General features: G+C 40.1%; 1 long non-coding RNA gene across 1 annotated transcript in view; it reads left to right on the forward strand.

Annotated features, from left to right (window-relative positions):
* Window positions 1-8,132: 8,132 nt before the first annotated feature.
* Window positions 8,133-18,201, forward strand: part of LOC130453872 (uncharacterized) — a 66,032-nt gene continuing 55,963 nt past the window's right edge. Inside the window, exon 1 of the long non-coding RNA XR_008911509.1 lies at window positions 8,133-8,220. This is a non-coding gene — a long non-coding RNA (uncharacterized LOC130453872). The remainder of the gene's footprint in view (window positions 8,221-18,201) is intronic.

Below are 18,201 nucleotides of genomic sequence, written 5' to 3' on the forward strand. Positions count from 1 at the left end.
GTAGATAGATGTCCACTGGACTCAGGTCTTCCTGACTCCTGGGACAGCTAGGTAACTCAGTAGATACAGTTCCAGGCTTGGAGTCAGAAAGATCTGAGTTTAAATCAGACTCTCAGACCCTGTATAACTCTGAGGAAGTCACTTAACCCAGTTTACCTCAGTTACCTCATTTGTAAAATGTTTGGAGAAGGAACCACTCTGGGATCCTTGCCAAGAAGACCCCAAAGAGGGTCACAAAGAACTGAAATGGAACCAAACAATAACAAAAACTTCCAAACTCCAAAGACCACATCCACTACTCTTGTGCCTCAGGCCACCACCTCTATTCAAATCCTTTCAAAATACCTCATTCAAGGTATGATCTGACTTCTTGAAAACTGGCAAGACTGTTTTTTTGAATGATCAAAAAACCTCTGTGATTTCATATTGTTTCCCCAGGTAGAATGTTAGCTCTTTGATGGCAGGGATTCTTTTATTTCTATTTTTGTACCCTCATCATCTCATGCAGTGCAGGTACAAAAATGGTTGGTTGTTATCCTTAGTACCTGAAGAGGATTCAAATGACATCATCACTGGTGACTTCCTTTGACTCGAGCATAAATTGGATTTAAATGACACAGAGTTGCGCAAAATCATAGGCACTTTTTAAAAAATCCTTACCTTTTGTCTTGGAGTCCATGCTAAGTATCAGTTCTGAGGCAGAAGAGCAGTAAAGGTAGACAACAGGGTTTAAGTAACTTTCCCAGGGTCACATAGCTAAGAAATGTCTGAAGCCACATTTGAACCCAGGACTTCCAAGCTCCAGGTCTGCCTCTATCTACTGAGCCACTTAGCTGCCCTCATAGACTCTTCCAGATTTAGTCAAGTCCAGTGGCAAGACAACAGTTAAGACCATTGGTGATGGCTTGGGACGCAGTGGATGCTCTTGGCTTCTTTGATGGCTAACAAAGCTCTAAGCACTTCACTGCACTCACTTCATGCCCACTGGAACAAATTATAACATCTGCCTCTTCTGCCAGGCTTCACATATCTGGGGTAGACACCTGGCTAAGTTACACAAACAATAAATGCTTGTTGGTTGATTTGGCTTAAGTGTTGGAAACTCCCAGTGAAGCATCTCCTTCTACTGGGTCAAATTGGTGACTTGTGAGTAACTTTTGCCTTAGAACGCTGCCAGGGGCTGAGAGGCACTTGTTCTTCCACCCCCTCTCCCTGCAGAACCTGAGTTCCAGGATGATGAAAGCCAGGATATTGTAACAAAAAGGAATCTTTACTAAAGGGGATAAAAATGAAATGGTGTAGTTCCCATTTCCAGGAGCAGGGGGAGCACCTGCAGAATCCCTGTGAGATGCCACTGATACAGGGACCATCTAGTATCACAGAGAGGCTTCAGTAGGTAACTAGGAAATCCCCTTTTTTCAGCTTCAAGAACAAATGGTGCATATACCAGGTAGGGTAGCAGTATTGGCTTGGAGTCAAAAGGAATTAAACCTGAATCTTGCCTCAGATACTTAGTTGGTTTAGTCCTGCCTGATTCTTTGTGACTCCATTTAGGGTTTTCTTGGCAGATACTGGAGTGGTTTACCATTTCCTTCCCCAACTCATTTTACAGAGGAGGAAACTGAGGCAAATAGGATTAAATGACTTACTCAGTCATACTTACTCAGTATCTGAGGGCAGATTTGAACTCAGGAAGATGAGTCGTCCTGACTCAAGTCCCAGCACCCTATCCACTGTATCACCTAGCTGTCCCTAGCTGTGTAGTCCTCAGTCTTCTCATCTGTAAAAGTGGGAATAATAGTAACCTCTACATTACAGGGTTGTTGTATCTAGCTAATAATCAAGTGATACAGTGGATGGAGTCTTAATGAAGTAATGAAGACTTAAGTTCAAACCATGGCTCAGTCATTAGTTGTCATCAAGTCATTTAACTACTGTCTGCCTCCATTTCTTCATCTATAAAATGGGAATAGTCATAGCACTCACCTCCCTGGGTTGTTGTGAAGTAATACTTGTAAAGTATTTTGCAAACTTTAAACCAAGATATAAATGTTAGCTCTTATGACCTAGCTAACTTCTATATTTTCCTCCAGAGTTCATTTCACTCCAGGTCCTATCCCACTCTAGAGCAATTAGACTGTCAGAGCTGAACAGAGTCTTAGAGGGGGAAAGAAATAAACATTAATATAGTGCCTAACTGGGTGCCAAGCACTGTGCTAAGCACACTCCTCCTTTTTTTATTTTATTTTTTTCTAGTTACATGAAAAAAACATTTTTTAAATTGTTTTTTTTTAATTCTGAGTTTCAAATTCTCTCCTTTTCCACCTTCCTCATTGAGAAGGCAAGCAATTTGATATAGGTTATATATTTGCAGTCATGCAAAACATATTTCCATATTAGTCATGTTGTAAAAGAAAACAGATAAAAAATATCACATGTAAAAATAAAGGAAGTAGAAAAAAAGCCTGCTTTGATCTGCATTTAGACTTCATCAGTTCTTTCTCTGGAGGTGGATAACATTTTTCATCACAAATCCTTCAGAATTGTCTTGAATCACCATATTTCTGATAAAAGCTAAGTCATTCACACTTGATCATCATACAATATTGCTGATATGTGTACTATATTCTGCTCAGATCACTTTGTATCAGTTCATAGAAGTCTTTCCAGTATTTCTGAAGAATCCTGCTCATCATTTCTTATATGTGCTAAGCATTTTTCTTTGTTTTTTACATTTTCTTTTTTACTATTTTCTTTTTTTCCATTTGAAACATACATTTTTCATAATTATATGATCTAAATTGCTTCCCCACCCCCACCCCCCTCTTCTCCCAGAGGTGGCAAGAAATTTGATCTTAGTTTTACATGTATTATCATGAAAACCTCATTTCAATATTGGTCATTGTTGTAAGAGAATACTCATATAAAACCAAAACGCCCAAATAAAAACACAAATAAGACTTCCCAACTGAGTGACCCTGGGCAAGTCACTTGACCCCCATTGCCTAGCCCTTACCACTCTTCTGTGGTTCAGAAGACAGAAGGTGAGGGTTAAAAAAACATACACACACACACAAAACAAACCACAAATAAGCCAAATGCTAAGCACTTTTTTAGAAACATTAATTCATTTGTTCCTCACAATAATCCTAGGAGGTAGATGTTATTATCTTCAGTATTTTCTATTCTATTATTCTCTTTATTTTGCAGTTGAGGAAAATGAGACAAAGAGCTTATGTGACTTGCCTAGAGGTTTCACTCTGTCCAAGTGGCTCATTTTAAAAATGAGGAAATGAAGTCCCAGAATGGAAGTGATTTGCTCAACATCACACAGCTAGTAAGCAGCAGAGCTGGGACTGAACCAAGGAGGCTTTCTGGGGCTTAAAATGGACTTTTCCTGCCAAAACTAACTCTCTCCCAGATTTGCTGTTGCAAAAGTTATTCAACAAATCCAGCAACTGTTTCCTAAGCATTGACTGTGTGCCAGACCCTGGGGAAAACAAAGAGGGCTAGCATTTATAGAATACTGGTGCTTTGCAAATATTCTCTCATTTGAGTCTCCCAGCAACCCTTTGAGGTAGGTGTTATTAGTGTCCCCATTTTATAGTTCAGGAAACTGAGGAAGGTTAAGAGACTTGCTGGGGGATCGCACCATTAGTGAGAGTGAAGTTATCTTGACTCCAAGTTCAGCAGTGAGTGTGCTGCACCACCCAGCTGCTTAGGAGCATTGAGGGGAACATAGCTCCCAGCGTGTATGGGAGCACTACAGAACAACTAATGAATGAAGTTCTTTCTTGTTCCCTCTAGAAACAAATGTATAACCCACTTTGTAGCTCATTTTCATTTGATATCATACATGCTTTCCTCTTCCTCCCTCAAAGTTATCAAGAATTTATTTATTTATTAATTTTTAAAAATCTTTTCCCATGTTTCCATGATTCATTTTCTTTCCGTCCCCTCTTTTCTCCCCCCTCCCGGAGCTGACAAGCAATTCCACTGGGTTGTACAAGTGTTATCACTTGATAATTATCTCCATATTATTCATTTTTACAATAGAGCGATCTTTTGAAACCAAAACCCCAAGTCACGTACTCATATAAACAAGCAGTTATTAAGAATTTATTAAGCAGAGGCAGCAAGGTGGCTTAGTGAATGGAGAGCCAGCCTGGAGTCAGAGGACCTGGGTTCAAATGTGGTCTCAGGTACTTCCTAGCTATGTGACCCTGGGCAAGCCACAACTCCAGTTGCCTAGCCTTAATTGCTTTTCTGCCTTAGAATCATTTCTTAGTATCTAGTCTAAGATAGAAGTTAAGGGTTAAAAAAGAATTTATTAAGTAGGGGCAGCTAGGTGGCTCAGTGGATAGAAAGCTAATCCTGGAATCAAGAGGACCTGGGTTCAAATTTGACCTCAGATCTGTGCTAGCTGTGTGACCTTGGGCAAGTCACTTAATTCCAACCATCTAACCTTAACTGTTTTTCTGTCTTAGAACCAATGCTTAGCAATAAGTCTAAATCAGAAGATAAGGGTTTATTAGCAAAAACAAACAAAAAGAGAACAAAGAAAAAGACAAAATAACTCATTAAGGTGCCAGGTACTCCTGAGGATAAAATACAGCCAAAAACAAGGTTGCTGGCCTGTAGGAGCTCAGTCTAAAAGGGGAGACAGCATGCATGCAATGAGGTCCATACAAGGTATCTGCAGTGTAAATGGGAAGGAAGGAGAGAAGGCACTGGCAGTGGGATGGGAGGGAGGGAACATGGTGGAAAGGCTGCAGAGAAGGTGAGATTGGAGCTGAGTCTTGAAGGAAGCCAGGGAAGCCTGGAAGCAGAGATGAGGGGGGAGAGCACTTTCCAGGTGTGGGAGACAGCCAGAGGAAGATGCCCAGGCAAGAAATGGAGGGTCCTAGGTGAGGAACAGTGAGGAAGCCAGTGCCACCGGATCACAGAGGAAGGTCTGAGAAGACTGGAGAGGGAGGAAGAGGCCAGGTTCTGCAGGATTCTGAAAGCCAGACAGAGACTTTTACATTGGATCCTGTAGGTAAACAGAGTTAATTGAGGGAAGATGACAAGTTCAAATCTGGTAGACTGTAAGGTCCAGGGACGGTCATTTTTTTCCTCCCCACCCTTGTGGCCCCAAATCAGACTGGCCTTGCCTTCCAGGAGATGGAGGACAATAGGCTACAACATATATTTTGTTGTTCAGTCATTTTTTCAATTGTGTCCCACTCTTTGTGACCCTGTTTATGGTTATCTTGATGGTTTATCATTTCCTTCTCCAGCTAATTGTATGCATGAGGAAATAGAGACTAGCAAGGTTAAGTGACTTGCCCAGGGTCACACAGCAAGTCTTGTCTGAGGTCAAATTTGAACTGGGGTCCTCCTGACTCTAGGCCTTTCTATTCACCTGCCCACTGGGTTCCATTTTTGGAGGGAATCAGAGAGATCTTCGAGGGTTAGACCAAATGATCTCTAAGGCCCCTTCTGGTTCTCTTGACAGTCTAGTATTATCTGGGCTTTCGTCATGTTTTTTTCCTATTAGAATAATTACAGCACTCATTATTAATAGTAACAATAATAAGGAGGAACATGTACTAAGCATTAAACGATGGCGTTTCTGTCCTCTGGGAGTTCCCTTGCTAGGAAGCTAGACAGAAAAACATCTTGTATTTCTGATGTCCCTAGTTCAATGCTGACTAAGGGTTCAGCTACCAGCTGATGACAGCTATCACCAGAGCTGTAATCCTATTTAATCCTTTTAATCTTTAGGCGGGGTTCTAAGAAAGTCTGATGCAAAATATTAATTGTCTCTTTTAATTGCTCCCTTTCTACTCAATAAGGCCAACAGCAACCAGCCTCTGATCAACCTGGTGTCAAGGTGCCTCTGGGGAGTGGACAATAATAGTTAATGTATTACCTATCTCCTTAAAAGATTAAAGATTAGCCCTGGTGTAGCTGAACTATAACTGTCTGTTTGGGTTTCTCCCCTCCCAGGGCTGTCTAGAAAAGGCAGTGTTTATTTTATTATTTTTTTTTGGTTGGATTTTTTTTCTCTCTGTCTGGGGATATTTTACTTTCCTGGATGTTTGGGGTTTCATTCCATGCAGAAGCTTTATTTCATTTTCTTTATTATAATGGAACAGATGAATGTTATAAACCTAGTCTACATTGATTTTTTTTAATTTGAGAAATTTTATTTAATTAGTTGATTTAGAATATTTTTCCATGGTCCCATAATTCATGTTCTTTCCCTCCCCTTCTCGAATCCCTCTCCCATATCCAATGAGCAATTCCACTGGGTTTTACATGTGTCATTGATCAAGACCTATTTCCATATTATTGATGTTTGCACTAGGGTGATCTTTTAGAGTCGGCATCCCCAATCATGTCCCCATCGACCCATGTGATCAAGCAGTTGTTTTTCTCCTGTGTTTCTGCTCCCACGGTTCTTCCTTTGGATGTGGATAGCATCTTTCTCATAAGTCTCTCAGAATTGTCCTGGCTTATTGCATTTCTGCTAGTAGAGAAGTCCATTACATTCAACTGTACCACAGTGTATATGAAAGTGATGGTATATTATTGTACTGTAAGTAATTGATAGGAATGGTTTCAGAAAAAACTGGAGAGACTTGTATAAACTGATACAAGATGAAGTGAGCAGAACCAGGAGAATAATTCATATAATAATAGCAATATTATAATCATACTCAACTTTGAAAGACTTAGGAACTCTTATCAACCCAACAACTATCCAAGATTCCAAGGACTCATGATGAAATGTGCTACCCACTTCCAGATAGAGAGCTAATGGACTCAGAGGGCAGATTAAAGCATATTCTTTTGGACATGGCTAATATGGGAATGTATTTTGTTGGTCTGTACATATCTGTAATAGGCTGTCTTACTTAATGTGAGAGAAGTTACTATTTCTTTGTTACCATGAATAAAGTTGCAGTAAGTGTTTTTGTTCAGATGTTCCTCTTTCTTTGATTTCTTTGGGGTATAGTAGTCATGGTATCACTGGGCCAAAGGGTGTGCAAAGCTTAATAGCTTTTTGGGCATTTTCCAAATCACTTTCCAGAATAGATAGACCAGTTCATAGATACACCAGCAGTGCATTAAGGTACCCATTTTCTCGTAGCCCTTTCAGCATTTGTCATTTTCCTTTTTGTCCATTTTGTAACTCTGATGGGTATGAAATGGAACCTGAGAGTTGCTTTAATTTTCCTTTTTTGAATAATTAGTGATTTAGAGCATTTTTTCATATGGCTATAGATAGTTTAATTTCTTCCTCTGAAAACTGCCTGTTCATATCCTTTGCTTTTTTATTGGCTTTGGAACCTATTACACACCAGGTAATAAATAAATGTTTTTAAAATATGTATTTTTAGTTATTTATTGATATCAAATATATGTATTAACAAATTTTCAAACAAGTTTTCCTAAGTTAAATGATCTAACTTATCTCCCTCCCTCCTTCCCTTTCCTCTCCTCTCCTGGTGCTGGCATGAGATGCAAACTGGGTTATACATGTAATAAATGTTTGTTGATGGACTTATTAAAGACCTTCTGAAAGAGTTTTTTTTGGATTTGGAGAATTAGAAATTGTCCAAAACCAGGAAAGCCCTTAGAACATGAAATGTTAGAACTCAGAGCAGTTAGAACACAGAATGTCAGAGAATAGAGAGATTTTAGGACATGGAAAGTTGGAGCTGAGAGGGGTCTTGGAACACAGAATATCAGAGCTGGGATGGATCTTACTTAGAACATAAAATGTGAGAATTGGAAAGATCCTTGTAATGTAGAATGGAGTTGGAGGGGACCTTAGAAGCTATCAGGTCAGAGTTGGAAAGTCCTTAAGGAAGGAAAACACCTTTTCTAGTTCCTTCATTTTAGAGTAGAGGAAACTGAGGTCCAGTAAGGGGAAGTACATTGCTTAAGTGACCCAATATCAAATGATTAACTCTGATAAATGTCTGTCTCTGCACTTCTGCAAATTCTCTGCAATGAGTGTTTCCCATTTATAGATGTTGAACAGTGACACAATGTTGGAGCTAAGAGGGGTTGTAGAACACAGAATATCAGAGCTGGGATGGATCTTAGAACCTAGAATGTGAGAGCAAGGAAAGATCCTTGGAATATAGAATACTGGAGCTGGGAGGGACCTTAAACCTAGCAGATCAGAGTTGGGGAGTCCATAAAGAAGGGCAAACCTTTGCTCAGGTAAGTGAGAGAGCCTGCCAGGGGCTCCCCACCCCAGGTTGGCTGTCCTTCAGGTAGCCCCACTTTCTTTCTTTAGCTCCAGTTTCTTTTTTTTTTTAACCTGGCTCTGACAACATCCTGCCATTTGTTCCCTGGGAGAGGGTAGGCACACTTGGTAACCCACAGTGATCTCATCAGCCTCCTTGACACACAAATGAGTTGTGAAACAACCTGGGTGGTGACTCAGCCCCAAGGCCTATTCCTTTGGTCAGCTTGGGCTGGTGCTGTTTTGATCCAGGTCTGAGCCCCAAAAGGACATTTTGTTTAACAAACAGAATGCTTGTCAAGTCCTTTGTGATGATGTCCAAAGCTGAGGGTGGACTCTGGTCGACAGTCGTCATGGATGGTTGCATCTGGGTGTGTGGCCTCTAGTACATTGTCTCCTGGGTCTGCACTCTGCCTAACTCACCCTCCCATGCTTAGACATTAGGAAGGAGGAGGGTGGCTTGGGAAAGGAGTGGGTCTGCTTTAAGAAGCCTCCTGCTTCTTTGTCTCTTGTGCCAGTCTTCCCCCCCCACCCCCCAGGGTCAATCCATATTTTCCCTCCTGCTATAGGTGAGAACATTTGCTCACCCACACTGGTCTGAGAGGAAGCAGAAGGGCAGTCAGTCTTGATCAATGCCAAGTGAATGGATAGGCTTCCACCACCATCTTTTGTGCCTGAATCCTAGGAGCTCAGAGTTCTAGGGGGCCTGAGAGGCCATCTAGTCCCACCTACTCCTCACTGAGGATTCTCTCTCTAATGGTCATCCAACCTTTATTTATTTTTGTAAAATTTAAAAATTAATATTCAATACTCCAAGTATTATATTAATAAGCTTTATTAATAATAACACTTGAAGCAAAGGAAAATAAAAGGCTAGAGAAACAGAACTCATGGGTCTTGCAGGAAGTAAAAGAGAGTGAGGGAGGCATAAAACAATAAAGTAATATTGTTAATGTGAAGGAAGGGAAAAGGATTCTTGGGACAAGAAAAGAATTCTGGGAGCTAGAGTCCAAAGGTCCAAGATTTTCCAATTATACATTTTAAAATCCTACCTTTTGCATTATAATCTAAGGCATAAGAGTGATAAGGGCTAGGCAATGGTGACTTGCCCCGGGTCACAGGGCTGGGAAGTGTCTGAGGTCAGATTTTAATCTAGGACCTCCCATCTCTAGCCTTGGCTCTCAATCCACTGAGCTATCATTCAGCTTTACAAGAAGACCTCCAAGAAAAGGAAAGTCACTACCTGGCCCCCTCAGGGCATTTCTAGATAGCTCTGATTATTAGGAAGTTTTTCTTTCATCTTTTGAGTATTACACCCTGGTTCTATTACCTAGGCATTATAGAATAAAGATTTAATAGTTATTGGGTGGAGACAGCAAGGTGGCTTTCAGCTAGAGAGTCAGGTTTAAAGATGGGAGGTCCTGGGTTCAAATATGACCTCAGACACTTCCCAGCCCTGTGACCCTGGGCAAATCACTTAATCCCTGTTGCTTAGTTCTTGCCATTCTTCTTCATCTTGAAACCAATACAGTTTTGATTCTAAGCCAGGTTAAAGTTTTTTTAAAAAAAGGATCAATAGTTAGGAATAGTTGAATAAAATTATGATAAATTAATGTGATGGAATACTATTGTGCTGTAAGAAATGATAAAGATTATGTGTTCTGAGAAACTTGGGAAGATGTGTAAGAACTGATTCTGAGTGAACCAGGAGAACAATTTGTACAGTATCAGAAGCATTGTAATGACTTAAGAATTCTGATCAACACAGTGATCCAGTCACAATTCCAGAAGACTCATGATGAAACATGTAACATTTCTCCAGATAGAGAGGTGAATGAGTTCAGGGTACAGATTGAGACATATATTTTTTTAGATACAGGCAATATGGGAATTTGTTTTGGTTGACAATATATGTTTATAACAAGGGTTTTTTTTCTTTCTCAATAGGAGGAGTGAGGAAAAGGTGAGAGAGAGAGACAGTAGATTTTCATTAACTAGAAAATTAAATTTAAATTTAAAAAGAATGAATGGTTGGGAGGGACCTCAGAGTCTGGTTAGTCCAATCCACATCTTAAGAAAAATCACAAGAGTCATAGATCTAGAAGGGAATTTAGTGGCCATCTAGTCCAACTCCTCAGGAAACTGGGGGTCAATTCAGGGAAGAAAAGTGGCTTGCTCTAAACTGCACTGGTAGTATGTGTTAGAGATTGGATTTGAACCTAGGTCCTTTGACTCCAAAACCAGAGCTCTTTCCACTTTATCATCCTATTCTGACAAATGGTCTTCCATTTTTTTTCTTGAAGACTTCCATGAAGAGAGAACTTACTACTTCCCAAGGTAGCCCATTCCATTTTTTAATAGCTCAGTTTGTCAGGAAGTTTCTTCAAAATTTTCCTATCTACAACATCAGTCATTGTTGCTCATTCTACCCTTTGTGTTTGTCCCTTGACAGAGACTCAAAGATATTTAAAGAGACAGTTGGAAATTAAGGACAAATCATATTGACAAACTAGAGCATTTTTCTCAAGGGAACAATTAGTTCTGTACTAATTGTACAATAATGCTGACTCAGTCTATGGAAATTCACTAGGCTATGTGATTGGAAAGCCATTTATATACTGCTGGAAGCCATATGGTTCTTACACTTCTTTCCCTGCCCTTCTTCCTCTTTTTTTTTCAATTTCAACCTTGATTCCTTCCCAAGAACTACTATATGAGCCTAGAGCTTCCTTTTTCTTCTTTCCCTTCTTTTCACAGAATGGTGAAGTCATGAAGATCTCTCAGAGGAATGGGGACTTTTAGACTGGAGAAGAGAAGACTTAGGGGAGGACATGTTAGCTGCCTTCAGTCATTGAAAGGCTGTCATGGCAGAGAGGAAACTGACTTGATCCATTTGGCCCCAGAGGAAAGAAGTAGGAAAATTGCAAGGAGGCAAAGTTGAGTTTGATGATAAGAAAAACTTTTCTAATCATTTATTGTTGTTCAGTCGTTTTTGAGTTGTGTTTGGACATGACTTAGTGATCTTATTCCAGACTTTCTTGGCAGAGACACTGGAGTGATTTGTCAATTCCTTGTCCAGCTCATTTTTACAGAAGATGAACTGAGACAAACAGGGTTAAGTGACTTTCCCACCAGCTAGTAATTGTCTGAAGCTAGATTTGAACTCAGGAAGACTAGTCTAGTTTTCCTGACTCCAGGTCTGACACTGTCCATAGAGCCACCTAGTTGCCTTAAGAATTCAGAAAATGGAATGGACTACCTTAGGAGGCCATGGGTTCTCTCTTAGTGGAAGTTTTCAAAGGCAGAATTACAGGTTGTTTGGCATATTGAAGAGGGGATTTGTTCTCCTGTCTCTGAACTAAATCCCTTTTGTGATCCTTTTCAACTGGTAATGAGGCCTGTCTGCCTTGAACCTCCAAGGTTCAAGGTTTTTGATGTTCCAAGGCAGAAGGGTGATCAGTAGGAAGTCCGTAGCCTTGGACAGTATTCTCTAGCCTTCTGGCAGCTATGGTGAGGCCTGGTCTTGGAGCAAGAACTGGGTCTGAATTCTGGTTCTTATTAAAAATGTGACCTTAGGTCTTTTTCTCACTATGTTTATTTGGATTTTTTTAAATATTAAAAAATCATATTCATTTTTTTAAGGGGAGATTAGTGGTCTAGACCTGCTATTTAATTGTCACTGAACTTCAATGTAGGAAATTCTCAATATGGAAATCTGTCCCATGATACATATCAGCAACTGACTGCCAAGTTGTAGCCTTGGAAAGTGACCTCCACTTGACTGTGGTTCCATAATCAGCAGGGATTAGAGGAAGGATTTGAATTCAGGTCTTCTAGATCCCAAGCCCAGCTTTCCATTTGCTTTACTGAGTTGATGAATGCAAACCCTCAAATAGATAAGGACAGATAAGACAGATAAGAACCAAAGGGAGGAAAAATCTGTAAATCATTTAAAATAATACTGTAAACTTCTAGTATTTACAATTCCTTGGGGAAAAAAGTACATGTTAACTTATACCAGGGAGTCACAAAATCTTGTAGGTTGTTTCCAAGCCTTCTTCTGGCCATTTTTGTATTTACAGATGTTTCCACATTTGCTAAATAGAGATATTTATGCTTTTACTTACTACGTCACAGAGCAAAGGGCAGCTAGGTATCACAGAGCCCCAGCCTTATAGTCAGGGGGTCCTGGGTTCAATTGTGGCCTCAGACACTTCCTAGCTGTGAGACTCTGGGTAAGTCACGAAACCCCATTTGCCTAGCACTTGCCCTTCTGTCTTAAAGTTGTTACTAAGACAGAGAGTAAATGTTTAAAAAAACACAACTCTCACAGGGTAGATGTGAATACCAAATGAGATCAAGGATCACCAAGCATTTAGTAAATGTCTTCCAATATTCTGCTGGATACTTGGGGATGCAGATTTCTTAGTCTTGGACTTGTTAATGTGCTTAGTATCCATTGGGAGCTCCAAGAAGATCAGGGATTATCTTGGAGCTGTCAGAGAATAACTCCCTTAGCCATGGGGTCACAATTGCTCAGATCTCTCACATGTGTTTAATACATTATATTTTATGTTATAGTTATTTGACCATAAGATTGGATATTGTATGGGTACTTAGAGTCCAACCCTTCCATTTTTCAAGTGGGGAAAATTGAGAAGTTAGGGCTTGGCTGTCAATTGGGGAATGGCTTAACAAATTGTGGTATATGATGGTAATGGAATACTATTGTGGCATAAGGAATGATGAGCAGGATAGTTTCAGAAAAAGCTGGGAAGATCTGCATGAACTGACACAGAGTGAAATAAGCAGAACCAGGAAAACACTGTACAGAGTAACAGCAATTTTGTGGACCGATCAAATGTGATAGATTTAGCTACTAACATCAATACAATGATCCAGAATGATTCTGGGGGACTCAAAAGGGACTCTTGAGAAAAGATGCTATCCACCTCCAGAGAAATAACTTTTGGAGTCAAAATGCAGATGAAAGCATACAATTTTTCAATTGTTTATTTGGGTATATGTTTTGGGGTTTTGGTTTTATAAGATTACCAATTTATGGGGGCAGCTGGGTAGCTCAGTGGATTGAGAGCCAGGCCTAGAGATGGGAGGTCCTGGGTTCAAATCTGGCCTCAGCCACTTCCCAGCTGTGTGACCCTGGGCAAGTCACTTAACCCCAATTGCCTAGCCCTTACCACTCTTCTGCCTTGGAACTAATACACAGTATTGATTCCAAGACGGAAGTTAAGGGTTTAAAAAAAAAAGATTACCAACTTGTAAAAAAAATGAACACTATGGAAATGTTTTGCATGATTATATATATATATATGTATATATAGGGGGCAGCTGGGTAGCTCAGTGGATTGAGAGCCAGGCCTAGAGATGGGAGGTCCTAGGTTCAAATCTGGCCTCAGCCACTTCCCAGCTGTGTGACCCTGGGCAAGTCACTTGACCCCCATTGCCAAGCCCTTACCATTCTTCTGCCTTGGAGCCAATACACAGTATTGACTCCAAGACGGAAGGTAAGGGTTTAAAAAAAAAAAAAATATATATATATATATATGTGTGTGTGTGTGTGTGTATATATGTATACACACCATTTTGAATTGCTTGACAGCCCCAGGAAGGAAGGAGGGAGGGAGGGAGACAATTTGGATCTTATAATTTCAGAAAATGTATGGTGAAAATTATTACGTGTAATTGGGAAAATAAAATATCTTTGAATTAAAAAAAAAAAAAAGAAGTTTGGCCTGGCCAGGAATAAGTAGGCAGGCAATGGGTAGCAGAGCTCAGGATTTGAATCTAGGATTTCTTAACCTTAGCATCAGGGCTCTTCTCACTACTATAGCATGGTCTCTTATCTGTGTACAGGTCTGATCCTCTCTTCTAGACTGTGAGCTCTATGAAGGCAATCTTATTTCAGAAGGTATCTTCTTTCATCTTTCTACCACTAGTACCTATAATAAATAAATAACCTTTTTATAGAATCTACTATGTGCCAAGCACTGTGCTAAGTACCTTATAATTATTATCTCATTTGGTCCTCATAACAACTCTTGGAGTTAGATCCTGTATCACCTTCATTTTATAAATGAGGAAACTGAGGCAAACAGAGGTGAAATGACTTGCCCAGGATCACACAGCTAGTACTTGTCTAAGACTATATTTGAACTCAGGTCTTCCTGACTCCAAATTCAGGGCTCTCTCCATTGTTCTGTCTGGCTGAACTTAGCCTTGGAAGCTGGTATATAGTTGGGCATAATGAATGGAAAAACTCTTAATTATTCTATATTTCCCAAAGTGGAATGTACTGCCATGGTGGGTTCTTCCTCACCGGAGAGAGCAAATGTAAGCGTATTGAGGACATGAACTATTTTTAGTTCTGTTTTTGCAATCCCAGTACCTTAGCACATCTAGCACATTTTTCTCCCTTTAGTGGACCTGTTTAGAGAACTCTTGAGAGTTCTCCCTCACCAGTATAGGTTGGCTTCTTCTCTGCAACTTAGAGAGTCAGATGTTAAATGACTTGGGCAGGGACCTACCAGTCTTCATCTGTTAAAGATAGGTCTTGCTGGCTCTTCATGAAAAATGCTTCTGCATAGCACAGACTGGAACATTGATAATATAAATACTTGTTGACTGATGGATATATTGGAAATCTACCAGTAAAGTTTGGATAGCCAGTTGTCCCATATATTGTTGAGGTATTTCTTGTTCAGGCAGGGATTGGACCAGATGGTCACTGGGGTTCCTTCCAACTCTGAGATCTGTGACTGGAAAATGTCTAAATTTATCATGACACACATGGAGCTGAGGGTGTGGGAAGGTGACCCACACATTCCAGGACCTGGGTTAGGAGAGGGAACCAGGAGATCTGGTAAAATGGTAGAGCAGATGGCAATGCAGGGGATAATGGATAAAGTTCAAAATAGATGCCAGAAATTTCCCCCAAATAGGACTCTTTCTGATCAAGCTCTCATTTAAAAATAGTAGAGGGAAGGACCTATATTGAACTTCTCTTCCTTCTCCTTTCCTTCTTTTCCTTCTCTTTTCTTCACCACTATTCCCATCTTCTCTCCCCTCCCTCTCAGTAGTGGATCTCAACTCCTTCTTTACTAAGAAATCAAGGTCATCCTCTGTCATGAGCTCCTCTTCTTCCCTGTGCCAAACCTCAAAATTCACTAAATATCATCCCTTATTCTCCACTCCTTTACTTCAGTTTCTGATGAAGAAGTTATTGTTTTTTGTTACCAAGACCAATCCCTTTACTTATTCCCTTGATTCCATCCCTTCCTATCTCTTCTTGGAGAGCTTACCCAATTGAAGGATCATGTCTTTTGTCTCTGTGTCTCTCTCTGACTCCCTCTGTCTGTCTCTGTCTGTTTCTGTCTCTGTCTCTCTCCCTCCCCCACACTATCTCCTTAAAGACTACTAGTTCCTTCCTCTTGCTTATAGAATGCAGAAGTTTCCTTGATCATAAAACCTTTACCTTGATCCCACTCTTTTCCTGAATCTCTCCTCCTACATCCCAATTCCCCTTTGCAGACAGACTCCTAGAAAAAATTCTCTCCTTTTGTTGCCTCCTCTTCCTCATCTCTCACTTGTTCCTGAGCTCTTTCTATCTGTTTGTGTTCCCACCATTCTGCTGAAACAGCCTTCTCCAAGGTTGCCAAACATCTCTTAATGACTAATTTCATTGACCTTTCCTCAGTTTGCAGCCTCCTTATTCTCTTTAATAAAAGAAGAATTTATATTTTAACCTAGAAGCATTGGAGTTTATTGAGTATTGAGTAGGAGAGTTGCTGTTCACTTGTTTCAGTCATGTCTGGCTCTTCATGACCCTACTTGGCGTTTTCTTAGCAGAGATACTGGAGTTGGTTTGCCATTTCCTTCTCCAGCTCATTTTACAGATGAGTAAACTGAGGCCAACAGAGTGAAGTGATTTGACCAGAGTCACACATCTAGGAAGTGTCTGAAGCTAGATCTGAATCAAGGAAAATGAGTCTTTCTGATTCCAAACCCCGTGCTCTACATATGGCTCTGACTCTCTGCAGCTTTTAATCCCGTTGACCAATGAGGACCTGAACTAGAATGGGTGCCATGAGGGTGGAAAGGAGGGGATAGTTGGCAGAATCATGCAGTGGAGGGTGTACTTGACATGGAATTAGGAGAGAGCTGAGTTCAAATCCCATCTCTGACATTTAAAATTCTATGAACATGGCCATATCAATTAACATCTCTGTTTCTTAGTTCCCTAATCTGGAAAATGGTGAAGAATTAAATTCTTATGGAAGAATTGACTTAATATCTTCATTTTCTTGTTTAGTCAAGACATTCTTTATTTCATGTAGCTGTGGGGAAAGAATTACGGTCAAAATCTTTTCTAAGCTTAGGAAGAGGAACTCAATTTAGCGTCCTATAATTGGATTGAGAAAACATAAAAGAGGATGGTACAAAATTGAAAGACAAATAAGGGCAATAGAAAACATCCAGAAACACATTATATATATACACATACATACATACATACATACATATATATATATATGTGTATATATATGTATGTATAAAACCCTTTACCTTCTGTCTTGTAATCAATATTAAGTATTGGTTCCAAAGCAGAAGAGTGGTAAGGGCTGGGTAAGGGGTTAAGTGACTTGCTCAGGGTCACACAACTAGGAAATATCTGAGGACAGACTTGAATCCAGGACTTCCTCATCTCTAGATCTGGCTCTCAATTCAATGAGCCTCCTAACTGCTCCAACATATAATATTGAAAGGAAAACTAATTCTAGCCAATGAGCTTTCTACTTTTCTGCCTAGAGGTGGTAGGAGTTCCCTTGGGAAATAATCCGTTGTCCTTCAGGGGAAAGGAATAAGCATTTATTAAGCATTTATAGTGCTTTACAAATATTATCTAATTGATCCTGCTATTATTATCTTCATTTTATAGTTGAAGAAACTGAGGCAGAGATTAAGTGATTTTCCCAAGGAATTATTTGAGACAGGATCTCTGGGACCAGTGGTTTCTCCAGTATGTTGTCTAATTGCTAGCTAGCTGGCTGGATAGCAGTGTCTATTGACCCATATTCCTTTATCATAATGTCAGACTCTAAAGTCCAAAAGAAAAGGATAAGTCTAGACTCATGTTTTCTTATTGTAGCACTGATACCGAGAGAGACATTCTCTGTCCTTCTACAGCAAGAAGTCTCAAGGATCAAAGGAAACAATGTATAGAAAGCCTTTTGAAAGTCTGAAAACTTCATTATTACTCTTGTTACTGGCTACTGAATGGATATGGTAGGTGAGGATAGAGTTGGGTAGAAAATTAACCTGAGGAGTGGCAGCTAGTTGGCATGGATCGAGAGCCAGACCTTGAGATGGGAGGTCCTGGATTCAAATATGACCTCAGACACTTCCTAGCAGTGTGACCCTGGGCAAGTCACTTAACCTCCATTGCCTAGCCCTTACAACTCTTCTGCTTTAGAACCAATAACACAGTATGGATTCTAATTAAATAAGGGTTTAAAAAATTAATCTGGGGTTTTGATCCTGGGTAACTGAGAGGATGATATTATTGTTGACAGAAATAGGGAATTTGTGAGTAGGGAAGAGCTTAGAGGCTAAGATGAGTAACATAGCTTCATGGTAAGAATGCTGGATTTATTATTTATTTGAAACCCTTACCTTCCATCTTGGAGTCAACACTTTGTACTGGCTCCAAGGTAGAAGAGTGGTAAAGGCTAGGCAATGGGGGTCAGTGACTTGTCCAGGGTCACCCAGCTAGGAAGTGTCTGAGGCCAGATTTGAACCTAGGGCTTCCCATCTCTAGGCCTGGCCCTCAATCCACTGAGCTACTCAGCTGCCCCCAAGAATGCTGGATTTAGAGACAGATGATGCATATTCAAATCCCTGTAGATTCTGTTATTTATTACCTGTCCCTGAACTTCCAC

Source organism: Monodelphis domestica, chromosome 4 (assembly GCF_027887165.1).
Source record: "Monodelphis domestica isolate mMonDom1 chromosome 4, mMonDom1.pri, whole genome shotgun sequence".
In the NCBI taxonomy this organism is placed as follows: domain Eukaryota; kingdom Metazoa; phylum Chordata; class Mammalia; order Didelphimorphia; family Didelphidae; genus Monodelphis; species Monodelphis domestica.